This window comes from Myotis lucifugus, unplaced genomic scaffold (genome assembly GCF_000147115.1).
Source record: "Myotis lucifugus unplaced genomic scaffold, Myoluc2.0 scaffold_363, whole genome shotgun sequence".
NCBI classification, from domain to species: Eukaryota; Metazoa; Chordata; class Mammalia; order Chiroptera; family Vespertilionidae; genus Myotis; species Myotis lucifugus.
The window spans coordinates 47,171-57,717 of NW_005871411.1; the positions used below are offsets into that span (position 1 = coordinate 47,171).

Genomic DNA, 10,547 nt, shown 5'->3' on the forward strand with positions numbered 1-10,547 from the left:
GCTTCCAGATACACACACACACACACACACACACACACAAAAGAGAGAGAGAGAGAAAGAGAGAGAGAGAGAGAGAGAGAGAGAGAGAGAGAGAGAGAGAGAAGGGGAGTGAGAATACAAGGAAAAATGAACTGCTGCTTTTTTTTCCTACTAAATTTATGTGTGTCCTATTAGTGTATTTCAGTATATTCTAGACATTAGAATATACAGCTGACCTATTGGTGTATTTCAGTATATTCTAGACATTAGAATATACAGCTGACTATTATGCTTCCTTTAAATCCTGAAAAAAACTAGAGAAAATGTCCAAGATGAAGACTGCGGGGAAGACGAAAGTCACTAAGACACAGAGTGATCAGAGAGAAATGGGCCCAGGAAATCTCACCACATCTGCAGCCAGTGTCAGTGAAGACAAGAACACTTTTTCAATGGTGACTTAGGCATCGCTAGACATTTTGTGGACTCTCTTCTCCCCAGTTCACTCAGTATTCTGGGGTAGGCAAGGTAGGTGAATGTTGGCATAGAAAGACCATGAGCTTTGGCATCAGACAGGCCTAGATTCAAATTCTAGACCTAAGGGTTTAAATGAATCTAAATTTAGTTAGAGTTCATAATTTATTCACTTATAAATAGAATATTCTAGCACATTAACACATTGGCATAAATAGTATTTCTTTGATACAATTAATGAGAGCATTAAATAAAATTAAATATGTTCATTCCCTAAAACAGATTATCAATACAAAGTGGGCACTCATTAAATTTTAGTCATTACTCTCACCCTAGCTTCCACTTGCCTTTCATCAAAATTCTATTTAGAAATTCCATGTCTTTTTTGAACATTAAAAATTCTTGGGGGATGCTTTGGCAAGCAAGAAAAGTTTGGCCAGCAAAAGTCACACTCTATAAAACTTCAGGGATTACCTTACTTAATGCATCCATATTTTTGCCTGGCCTTCCAAGAAACTGTAGATTAAAAAGTACAATCATAGGAACTAGAGAAGCTTGAGATATTGGTACATTTATTTGTTCTCCTAAACACATGATAACAATAGCTTCTATTTATGAATTTGTGCTAATGTGCTAGCATCAAGCTAAATATTTTGGTACAATAACCCCAAGATGTAGATATGATTGCTGTTTCCAGTTTACATGAAAGAGACCAAGACTGAGAAAGGTTAGTTTTCCCAGGGTTGTCTGACTTCAAAGCCTATTGTTTGAAATATTGCCCCTATCACATAGCTTCCAATTTCTGAATTTTATTTTTAAAGTGTTATTATAATTTAATCTCTTACTGTATGCTACTCAGTGGGAAGTAAGATAATATCAATTATAAATAAATATTTCCAAGGTACATAAATTATCTGAAGCCCACAAATCAAAGCTAAAATAAGCAAGCTAGGCAAACAATGAACTAGACCTAGACAACTAAAGCAATAACCTGAAAATACAACCCATAGGTACAATTTTCAGCCAAATGCCTAATGTTCACTGCCACCATTGAATTATTTATGGAAAACAATATGGGACCTCTCTTTCTAGCCAAAATAGCATGTAAGGCTCCATTAAGACATCAAGAAATGAAATTATAAAAAAGGTAAAATCAACTTTAAAAACTTGAAAAGTGAAATCAATACACAAAGTCAAGAAAGACTGACAATATCTCTGACAGTCCCCTGAACATGATAGTGTTTGGCAAGGTCATCTGCTTTATCTGTCCTTCTACCGTGGCTGGTCCGAATAATGATGTTTTCTCACTTCTTCAGCTTAAGAACCTGATTCCTGCCAAAATGCAGAATCCTGGGAGGGCTAACAATGTTCCATCCATCATTGAGACCTTCACCATAATAACATTTCCTCCCTCAGAACAGGGGGGTTTCAGAAGAGAGGAGCATGAGACACTGCATGCCTCAGGTAAGTACAGATGGGGAAGAACTACTTCTCAATTTTGCCTGGAGTAATCTCAGATATACCTTTGGCAGTTTAAATTGACATTCTCCAGCCCTCAAGCCATCCAGGAAAATAAGCCACCTGACAGAAGGCTAAAGGGTTCTTATTTACACAGAAAAATGTTGCCAATAACTTTATATATGGGTAGAATGAAAACTACTTATTTAGCTTTTTTTCTTTTGTGAGACTTCATTAGAATTTTTTAATATGGACTAGAAATGGTAATTCTGCAATAGTGGCCACAGATGTTATTGCATCCAGTTATTCTGCTACACCTGGTTCAAAAACAAGGTCACTGAATGGCAACATAAATAGGCTTGAGTACGTTTGCTTAAAATCAGTTTTCAATGGATTATCTGCAAAATATAATCACAGAAAAAAAGGCAAAAGAAACATTTGAAAGAGGACAATTTAAAATATGTTAAAGGAATAAAATAATTGGAACACAATTTTAGGAACTTCCACCACTGACCAGTTGATCTATGGGATGGGGGAGAGAGGAGGACAGAGAGAGGAGTTGGTTGTGTTACATCAATGTGAAATAGAATGGTTGTTTATTACACAACATTATTGAAACAAGAACTGACAGCATAAAATTATTATGAGAGAGGATGTCAGTTGACAAGAGATTTCAATAATTTTTATGCTCTGGAAGCAGATGTAGGCTCAGTAACTGATGGACCAAAGTGAAGAAAACCATGGCTCAGAATACAAGTGGAGGAGTGGCAGACTAACCACTAAGTCTCTAGGTCAGTGATGGCGAACCTTCTGAGCTCGGCGTGTCAGCATTTTGAAAAACCCTAACTTAACTCTGGTGCCGTGTCACAGATAGAAATTTTTTGATATTTGCAACCATAGTAAAACAAAGACATGTTTTTGATATTTATTTTATATATTTAAACTAGAGGCCCATTGCAGGAAGATTCCTGCAAGAATAGGGCTTTGCCTCCCGCCTCTGCCGCCTCGGCTCCCTCCCGCCTCCTGCCGCCTCCTGCATCCTCCTGCCACCGCCTGCTGCTGCCCCCCTCGCTCCCGCCGCCCGCAGCACCCCGGCTCCGCTCCAGCCTCCTGCTTCCGCCGCCTTGGCTCCGTTCCTGTCTCCACTGCCTCTACTTTGCTCCCTTCTGCAGCGCTTGGCTTCCTTCTACATTGTCTTCAGTCTTCGTTCCCAGCCGGTATATGCAAATTAACCACCATCTTGGTTGGGTTAATTTGCATATCGTCATTCTGATTGGCTGATGGGCGTAGCGAAGGTACAGTTAATTAGCATCTTTGTCTTTTATTAGTGTAGATGCCATTTAACAAAGAAAAATCAACCAAGAAAATGAGTTCACGTGTCACTGCTCTAGAGAGTCTCCTCACTTAGACATGCTCGGGGCAGCAAAATACAGAGATGAGGCATTGGGCTCAAAATGGGGAGAATTCAATGGAAAGTCGTAGATACCTCCTTCCCTCTCAGGTGCAGAACTACATGTGTACTCTTCCTGGAGAGAGTGGGAGAGGAACAAAAAAGAAAAAGAAAATGGGATGGAAATAAAGAAGAGAAGAAATAAAAGATAAAACCACAAATCTCTTTTTTCTTTAATTGAATCTGGGGGAAGATGAGACACTGCAGTCAGTCGCTCTTAGAGATCCTGTGGCCCGGCTCTGCAGGACCGAGACCTTAAAGATAGTCACAACTGCCCGGCCGGCATCAACCTATGAACCAGGAGTTCACGGTTCGATTCCCAGTCAGGGCACATGCCTGGGTTGCAGGCTCAATCCCCAGTGTGGGGCATGAAGGTGGCAGCCAATCAGTGATTCTCTCTCATCATTGATGTTTCTCTCTCTTCCTCTCCTTTCCTCTCTGAAATTGTAAGCGGACAATCAAAGGGTCTCTGCTGCCTGTCAGTACTTAAGCCAATTAAGCAGAGACAGGGTTGAATCATATATGAGCATGTATTCTAATACTGCTGGCAGTATGGGAGAGCAGCAGGTGATCCCCGAAAATCTGCTCTGCAGCCCCCCTGCTGCTTATATAGGGTAGGACCAGGATTACATGGGGAAGTAGGGATTACAGGCATGGGGAAGTAGGAGGCTGGGATGGGACTCCATTGTTTAGGCAACAAGGTTGTTGATCATTCCATGATAATAGACAATTCTTGAATGAGAATGGTTCCAAGGTTGACTCCCAGGTCCTGGAGGCATACTACTCCCAGCCAGGTCAGAATGTCCTTTCTTTAACCAACACAAGGCACTCATGATTAATATTTACCATAACCATAGCTAGTCTCCAATATTCTATTTTTGCCCCTAACAAAACCAATAAAAATATTTTTTTTAAAAAAAAGAAGATAGCCATGATGGCCAAAAATAGTGATGAAAAAATGGCTGCTCTGGAGGCCAAAATCTTTCATCAAATTGAGTATCACTTTGGTGGCTTCAATTTTTCCATGGGACAAGTTTTTAAAGGAACGAATCAAAATGGATAAAGGCTGGATATCTTCGGAAATAATGATAAAATTCAATAGGTTAAACCCTCTAACAACACACTTTAATGTAATAGTAGGATCATTGAGCAAATCAAAGGCAGAACTCATGGAAATAAGTGAAGATAAAACTAAAATCAGAAGATCTCCAAACAAATGCCTCCCTGACGTGACTGTGTATAAAAATGATGGCATTTCCCCATAACTTGACTTGGAGTGATGAACACACAAAACAGAGTACAGATGATGTGTTGTAGAGTTGTGTGCCTGAAAGCTGGATAATTTTGTTAACCAGTGTCACCCCAATAAATTCAACAAAAAAAGGAAAAAAGTAAATAAATAAAAATGGTGTAAAATACAGATCTGTTTATTTTAAAGGCTTCCCTACTGATGCAACCCTTGATGGCATAAAAGAATAGTTAGAGCAGCCGCAGTGGCTCAGTGGTTGAGCATCAACTTATGAATCAGGAGGTCATGGTTCGATTCCAATTAGGGCACAGCCCAGGCTGTGGGCTTCATCCCCAGTGTGGGGCGTGCAGGAGGTCAATTATCGATGATTCTCTCTCCTCATTGATGTTTCTATCTCTCTCTCTCCCTCTCCCTGCCTCTCTGAAATCAATAAAAAAAATTATTTTTTTAAAAGAAAGAAAATCTTTTGTTAAAAAAAAAAAGGATTTCAAAAAAGAATAGTTAGAAGATAAAGGTCAAATACTACATATTCAGATGAGATGAACACTGCAAAAAACATTTGAGGAATCAATATTTGCTGTGCTTAATAGCACTGAATCTGCTAAAAAGCTGTGGAGATCCCTGGACAAAAGTACAAAGACAGATCTGCTAATATTTTTCAAGAAAGATTACTGTGGAAAAAAAAAACATGAAGAAAGCAAAGTAAAGTGGAAGCTAAATTATGAGCTAAATGAGCAAGATGAAAAACAAAAGTTAGCAGAAAACGCTGAAATGAAGTCTGAAGAAGAAAAGATTAGCTGCTTGCTGAAATTTTCAGGGTACCCAGATGCACATCCTTTCCTCAGATCATGGTGAAATAAAATGGGTAGACTTTGTCAGAGGAGCAAAAGAGGAAATAATTCTATTTAAAGAAAAAGCTAAGAAAGCACTGGATAAAGCCAATGATGAAATAATGGTAAGCTTATTAATTAAGGAACAAACAAGTGATATGGGAAGTACTAGATGAAGATATGAAAAAAGAAACATTGGGAAAAAAATCATAGAAGATCATCAGGAATCCCTAAACAAATGTAAGTTTAAAAAATTGCAGATTTAAGGGAAAAGGAAAGGGAAATAAAGCTGCCCTGACTGGGCCTGCTAAAGGAAAAGTACAGTTTCAGGGGGAAAACTAAATTGATAGCGGGATGAAAATGGTGCATCTGGACCAGAAAAAGAGCAAGAAAAGAAGCAGACAAAAGAAGAACCTGCATCAAAACAGCAGAAAATGGTGCCAGAGACCACTAGTTTGGTAAAAAAAAAAAAATGTTTTATTCATTTTAATTAAGCTTTTAAAAAGAACAACAAATTAAGTCCACTTCAATGTCCACCTATAAGATGGAAAATTTTTTGTTCTTTACTTTGTCTTTATTATCCAAATGAGGATTTTTAATGTACAGTTCTAAGTTATTTCAGATTATTCAAATATCAAAAGAAAGATTCGTATACTAAATTGCCTTTGTAATATGAGAATGTATTAGTGTAAACTAATAAAATATATACTATATAAAAAGAGCAAAAAAAAAAAAAAAGAATCTGGGTAAAGCCAGGGCAAAAATTGTGGGTGTAGGTGCCTAAAAGCAGAGCTTTCCACATTCTGTATGAATGTATGAATGCTGACCCCAATATACTGCTGACTCCATATGTACTTACTATGAACTGAAGCCTGACAGCTGATGTGACCCAAATATGCCCAACATCTCAAGGAAAACTTGAACATGGCAATTAAAAAAAATTTTTTTAAATAAAAAAATGACACTGGTAAAAGCTACCATTATTATAGTTTTAGTTTATTACTCTTTTGTTTCCATTAAGATTTAAAACCCAAATGTATAAAACAATCCTAGTAATTATAAACTTATGTTAAAGGGCACATAATGTATAAAGATTGAAAGGGCGAGGGCTAGGCCCTCCACCTTGCCCCAGGGTAAGGGCTAGGCCCTCTACCTTGCCCCAGGGTAAGGGCTACGCCCTCCACCTTGCCCCAGGGTAAGTGCTCCATCTTACCTTGGCCACGTGCTTGGCAAGGAGCTTCTTCCCGGAAGTCTAAGCCTCTGCTAGCCACACCCAGGAACAAGACACAGACTTGTGCCTGGCCAATCGGCAGAGCACAGTCCTTTCTCCTCCCCTTCCTCCAACTCCCCCTATATAACCCGTCTCCACACAGAGTTATCTCTCTCTGCTTCCTGTCGCTGCGTCGGCAAGGTGGGGGAGCCGAGCTAGCTCGAATACAGATTCTTATGCTTTTGCATCGGACTGGTGGCTCCCTATTGTGGTTTCTTGGGAATCTTGAAATCTGGGCATAACATTTGGGGGCTCCTCCGGGATTCCCAGGACCATGTAGGGATCCTCAATCCGTAGAATCTGCGTAGCCGCGGTAAGTGTCTGTGTGTTGTGTATTCTGTCCTGTGTGAGCTCACTTCTGGAATCGGTGCCTGAGGGGTCCAGGCGCATGGTAACCATTAAAAATAGATTTTAAAATATACAGAAAAATTTTGAAGAGAGCCAACATTTTTCACTAGGAATAAAAAAAAAGAATGCACTTTTGGAGGAAATGAGAAGAAAAAAGGATATAAGAACTAAATAAAACAAATAGCAAAATGGCAGAAGCAAGTCCTGCTCATCAGTTTGAATCAATGGGTCAAAAAGGAAATCACTAAGAAAATTAGAAAAATACCTTGAGACAAATAAAAACAAACCATATGTAGTGAAAGAGAAATTTTATAGCTGTTAAAAACCTATAATTAAATTCACCAGTTAAAAGTCAGAGATGACAAGATGGACTTTTTTTTAATGACCCAACTACATGTTGCTTACAAGAGATTTTTTTTTTAGACCCAAAGACACAAATCGGTTGAAAGTATAAGGATAGGAAAGATATTCCATGCAAATAGTAACCAAAAGAGATTTGGGGTGGCTATGTGAACATCAGATAAAATATATTTTAAGTTAAAAACAAAGAAGGACATTATATATTGATGAAAGGGTCAACTCATCAAAAATATATAACAATTATATGTATCTATACACTGAACAAAAGAGCCCCAAAATATATGAAGCAAACATTGACCTAATTAAAGGGAGAAATAGCAGTTCTACAATAATAGATGGAGATTTCAATACACTCCACTTTCAATAATGGATATAATGGATAGAACATATAGAAAAAAGATCAATAAGGAATTAGAGAACTTTAACAACACTACAAACCAGCGAGGCTTAGCAGCCATATACAGAACACTGACCAACAGCACCAAAACACACATTTTTCTCACATGTACATGGAAAATTCCCTAGGACATACCATGTATGTCTTTAACCAATGAATTAAAAACAATTGAAATCATTAAAGTGTCTTCTCTAATCATAATGGAATAAAGCCAGAAATAAATAACAGAAGGAAACTGAAAAATTAAAAATATGTGAAAATTAAAAAATACTCTTTTTAAAAATTAATGGGTCAAAAAAGAAATCACTAAGAAAATTAGAAAATATGTTGATACAAATGAAACTGAAAACACACCATACAAAAACTTATGGGAATGTAGTAAAAGAGGTACTCAGAGAAAATTTATAGCTGTAAACATCTACATTAAAAAAGAAGAAAGATCTCAAAAAATAATCTGACTTGACATCTTAAACAACTAGGAAAAGAAGGACAAAATAAACCTAAAACCAGAAGAAGGAATGAAATAATAAATATTAGAGTAGGGATAAACAACATAGGGCATAGAGAAATAATAGAGAGAATCGAGGAAATTGAAAGTTGGTTTTTTAAAAGATCAACAAAACCTTTAGCCAGACTAAGAAAAAAGGGAGAAGATGAAAATAAGTAAAATCATAAAGAAACTGGGACATTACTGACCTTACAGAAATTAAAAAGAGTGTAAGAGAATACTATAAATAATTACATGCCAACAAATTAAAATAACCTAGACAAAATGCCTAGAAACACACAAATTACCAAAACTGACTCAAGAAATAGACAGTCTCCTCAGATCTAGGGATCTGTTCTTAGGAAACAGAAGAGAATCAGCCCTTTGCCCACACACATACTGAATGACCACTCTTAAACCGCCAGAGAAGTGAAATCTGAGGTTGGCAGTTCGAAGCAGGGATGCATAAGCGCCGCATTGTGAACTGGACATCAGTTCCATCAAGAAGTGATGGAATCAGATCCCCGAGGCCTTTGTCACTTGGGACCACCCAGCTCTGGATGCTAAATCCATCATCTTTGGTCTGAGTGTGTGCCGGGGTTCTATTTCCAGCATCTAGAAGGGTTCAGCAATCTGGAGAAGGGCTGTGTGTAACTTAATAAAGAGTCCAGAGATGAAGCATAATTTTGAAAGGCATTTGGGGGTCAGAGGAGCTTAGCTAAAAGGAACAAAGTTCTCCTCGTCTCAGGACCCCTTGCTATTTATTAACACAATTTGTCCTAAGGCGAGATAGAGATATACACTTCAAAGGGTAGGGTTAGGTACAGAATTCATTGTCAGATTGGAAGAATTTGCCTATGGCTGTTCAGGAGTTTGGCCAGTAGGAGGCAATAACATGTAGATTAAGATGCCCTGAGCTGTCTGGCAGCAAGCAATCATTTAAAGCAGTGGTTCTCAACCTTCCTAATGCCGCGACCCTTTAATACAGTTCCTCATGTTGTGGTGACCCCCAACCATAAAATTATTTTCGTTGCTACTTCATAACTGCAATTCTGCTACTGTTATGAATCATAATGTAAATATCTGATATGCTACATGTGTTTTCCGATGGTTGTGACCCACAGGTTGCATTCTTTTCAGGTTTGGGGAAATGCCTTTTAGCCACTCCCAGATGATTCAGCCCTTGCTGACATGCTGGAGTTGGCTTCTGGCAAGTGTGGATATGTTACGGAAGCCCCATCAGGTGTCCTCATCTAAGCGTCCTTTGAACCTGCTCCAAAACTAACTGCAGCGTCTTCTGGAGAAAGCATAAACCACACATCCAGTCCACCCAATGACAGACTCTTCAGTTCTACTTCCAAAATATGTGTCCAACGGGCTCTCTTTTCCCCATCTTCACTGCCCAAAAGCACCACCACTAAAAATATTCTTTATGTGTAGACTAGTGCAGATGCATCCATTCATCCATCCATCCTCACCCTATCTCCAGCTCAGTCTCCACTCATCACACAGAGTGATCTTTCCAAAATGAATAAAATCATGTAATTCTCCTGCTTGATGCCTTTCTCTTACTCCAGAAATAATCCAGAATTCTTCACACAGCTTACAAGGTCCTGCATGGTCTGCACTCTCCAGTTTATTGCCCGTCTCCTTCTTGCTGTGATGCTCCATGGGTGTTGCTCCTCTTTTAATTCCTCTTCTCCCCAGGATCTTCACACATGCTCTCCCGTTCGCCTGAATGTGCATCACTCCCGCAAGCCCCCACCTCTGTCCTGACCTGGAGGAGTCCTTCAGGTCCCAGGTGGAGGGGCACGTACCTGGGAAGGGTTTTACAACCTCTCTCCTCACCAGCCTAAATCTCCTACTGCCCAGTGTCCTGTTCTTCCTTAGTAACAGTCAGTGCAATTATAACTGAACTGTGTTTAATTATTTGTTTAATTTATGTCTCTCCCACTTGACTGCACACTCCATGCATAAGGGTAGGGGCTAGAGGGACTTGCAGGCTACTGTTTCTTCACCCTTTAATATAGGATTTGGCACAGAGTAGATGTCTCCTAAATCGTTGTTTAAATGAATTAGTAAAATGAATTAGTAAAATGAATGAGTAAAAATAATTTCTCTCCTCTCTAGAAAAAAAAAAGATAAGCCTTATATTTGTGGCTGAATATCTACTACTTTGCAAGTAGCTTTTTATTGTATACTTTAAGCTGCTTAGAAATTTAATTGGGACAAATAACGGCATGGAACA

The 10,547-nt window shown here is 38.7% G+C and overlaps 1 pseudogene; it reads left to right on the forward strand.

Annotated features, from left to right (window-relative positions):
* The first annotated feature begins 4,292 nt into the window (after nt 1-4,292).
* On the forward strand, nt 4,293-9,556 carry LOC102437022 (annotated as a pseudogene).
* The last annotated feature ends 991 nt before the right edge of the window (nt 9,557-10,547 follow it).